The sequence below is a fragment of the Leptodactylus fuscus genome, chromosome 10, assembly GCF_031893055.1.
Source record: "Leptodactylus fuscus isolate aLepFus1 chromosome 10, aLepFus1.hap2, whole genome shotgun sequence".
Lineage (NCBI taxonomy): Eukaryota > Metazoa > Chordata > Amphibia > Anura > Leptodactylidae > Leptodactylus > Leptodactylus fuscus.
The window spans coordinates 65,743,710-65,747,371 of NC_134274.1; positions in this window are offsets into that span (position 1 = coordinate 65,743,710).

A 3,662-nucleotide genomic window follows, 5' to 3' on the forward strand; every position below is an offset into this window, starting at 1 on the left:
ACTGGTGATTATCCTCCCATCAAGGAAAGACATAGGCCCATTCCCCCAGCACAATACCAACAAGTAAAAGGCTTACTCCAAAACATGAAGGATTCTGGTGTCATAAGGGACAGCCGAAGCCCTTGGGCTGCTCCCTTAGTACTCGTCAAAAAGAAGGACGGTACCATTCGCCTTTGCGTGGATTACCGCAAATTGAATGATATCACCCACAAGGATGCATATCCACTGCCCCGGATAGAGGAGTCCCTTGCAGCTCTTCAGTCTGCAGCCTACTTCTCTGTTCTGGACCTTACCAGTGGATACTGGCAGGTCCCTATGTCTCCAGCTGATGCTGAAAAAACTGCCTTCACAACACCAATGGGTCTGTTTGAATTTGACCGGATGCCATTTCGGTTGTGCAATGCGCCTGCCACATTCCAACGGCTCATGGAGTTCTGTTTATTTTAAAGTCAAATTGACTATATCGTAGATCAATCAGTCAGTCCAAATTAAAGAAGCTTATTGTTGCGCGATTTTGCTAAATAATGACACAGAATTCAAGTCTGTTTCATCAGCTAGCTGAATTGCTTCAGTGCCCAGGTCAACACACAGCAAGCTACTGACTCTTTATTGAAAGTACACACACTTAAGAGACAAAGAAAGGAGGGGTTACTGCCCCCATGACATTCCTGAGTTGTCCATCTCCCATTGGCTCCAAACTTCAATGTCCAGCCAGACACCTCCTTGCTGTAACCTGAAGACTTCACCACGAGGCAGGGTAAACAAGCTCCCTCTGGGCTTCAAGATCCTTTGTCTCAGATCCATGCAACCTCATTAAGGAAAAATTAGTATTTCTACAATATAAAGTATAAGAATCTTGATTCATGTTCTCAGACTTGACATTCCCCCCTAAATACTAATTTTTCCCTGAGCTCGTGAACCCCCTGATCTGTTCCAATGTGTTTCGCCGTTCCACTTCACCTCTTACATGACAACTTATCCCTTGTAGATAAGCTCCCACTTAAAGGGCTTTCACATAGGAAGGTCAGATCCTAACTGTCCCTAAAACAACTCCGTGTATTCTCGAGGGGAAACTGGACCATAAACATGCTTCTTTCCATCTATCTAGTTTCGATCAACTTTTACTGCCATCTGTGCCTCACTGGGCAAAGTATGTTTACGCTTAAACACCATAACATGATCACTAATGAGAGATACTACACCGGTGCAGCTGCTCACCGGTGGTAGGCTTACAATTGCACACAAGATTCCCTACTTCTCACCAAGGGTCTTATGGCCAGGTCCCCAAACCTAAAACTGCAGCTCTACGTGTATCCCCCACACTCCACCAGGGAGTGTCTTGCCTCTAGCAGACGATCTGGACCTTAAGGGTTCCGTGGACACCTGTCCTGATTCCTTCCACAGACGTGACAGCCTCTATGTCCAGTAATTATGTTACGGCATGAAACGTAATACCTTTCTTAAATAAACAGACGGCTTCCAACTATCTCACTTCACTTAAACTTTCTCACTTACATCATCATACACCTTAATTATCTCCATATCAGCCTCAAGTCTCATTGTCTAAACCCACAGCCTCGTTTATCATCCCCTTTAGACACGGGAATACACAGATTAATATCACTAAAAGGATCAGTCTCTACGTTGCATAAAACATAACAGGAACACAAGTGCAGATTCATCCAACAGTCCTTGATATTTCTCCTCTCAGGATCTCATATCTCATCTCTTTATCTCCATCCAATCTTTGGGTTTAGTTCATAAGTTCCTTCCACTGATTCAGACTCTGGAGGGAAGGGAAAAACTCAAGAATATAAATTAGTCACATGTTTCTGATAATTCGTCACATAGTCAGTCTGCACATCATATTACATCTGAGACCATTTTGAAAAACACAATCCAAATATAGGGCTAAGGCTAATTTCTCCTGTCTAGAATGTACCTTACAAAAAACAAATACAAGTGACAAGTGATAAATACTTTCCAATACTCTGGGAACTACATAGGGGTGTGAAACACTTATTATATACCCATAATATAGCATATATTTTCCTTATTACCCGTATGGTAAGTTCCATTAGCACTTTGATGCTCTCGGGGATACTACTTACACTACATCTTTCAGTAACCGTCTATCTGCAGTCTCATTTATGGTGATTTTCTTCACCAGATATGCCCCAGACCATCCTGAAGAGAAACAACTACACACAAGCACGTACTCATACCATCTCACCTTTAGTAACTGTATATAGTTAACCTGCAATCCCTGGAACAGGTACAAGTGCTTCAGGCCTGACTCTTTGGCCTAACGCATGCCATATGGGCTTACAAATATATCTGACTATAGTGATGCCAGATCCTGCAGCTGCCCATCCTCCGCTCACCAGGTCACACATGGCTACTTCTAAACAGTACACTTAGTAAGAAGCTGCTTATGCCATAAATGGGGACAATGTTCTCAGTACATACTCTCTTACCACCAGACACCAGGACTTGTACCTCCTCTTTCCAAGTCTCCTTTCCTCCTGGACCATTCTCGGTGCATCAGTGTCGTAAAACCTGAAAAGAGAGCTAAAAACGTTTGGGTCCCCTAGGCTTGTGCAGCTGGGCTAATGGCAGTATCTGCCCACATGTTACCCTACTTTCTTTCCTATCAGCCTTGGTGTGTGGCCTGACTTCTGACTATACCCACCTATGAGCAACGGCAGAATCTCCATCACACAAAATGTTCTTGCCCTCCAGATCGGACCATAATTCTACTATATCAAACACCTACCCTCAGACATTGTACCATGTTCAAGTGATGGCTTCAAGTTCAACTGAGACCCATGGAGTCCCATAATAGGTCTCCTTACGCTTGGTTTACCTCATATACGGTGACTGTGGCATATCTGATGCAGGATCCACCATCTTTCCCAAATCAAGAAACATCAAATCTGCAAAGAACTCAAAAAGTAAAAGTTAACAATAGGTTCATAATTCAAATAACTAACAATCTCTTGTGACACATAATCATGTTGTTCTATTCTATATTGTCAGCAGAAAATACTTATATATTTCAGTTACTCCCCCCTTGAACCTATTGTTAACAGCTACAAACAATAATAAACAGGATGGGGCGTTTTAGAAACAACTCAGGGCCTAATAGTTAACCAGTTAGAAAGGACTTGTAGGAACCATAAAGAAAACACACTGTAGCTAAGCTTGTCCAGCCACTGTTATCTTTGTCTATAATGCAACTTCACAGCCCACATGGCCATGCCCCCCTCCCTCCGACCTCTGTGTGTAAGTAGGACTACAGGATTCAGCAAGCTCCAGGGCACACTTCTTAAAGGAACAGAAACACATTCATACAATCTCATTAGCAGAGAAGGCAGAAACACTGAACAAAGGATCACAGCAATCTCCAGATCACATAACACAATTACACACAAAAGACATCACACAACAGATATGGGGAGGCTCCTAATTCACTTAATATAGAACAAAATAAGTTTCCTCTCTTTTTACGTCCTAAAACCAAAACATCATTACAAAAATAATCTGTGCTACATCTTTTGATCAATCAGCATACACACACACACACACGTTGCTTGTTGTTTTTTAAATTTCAAAATTTGGGACACCTTTTTAAATTTTCATAACCGTTATCCTACAATGGG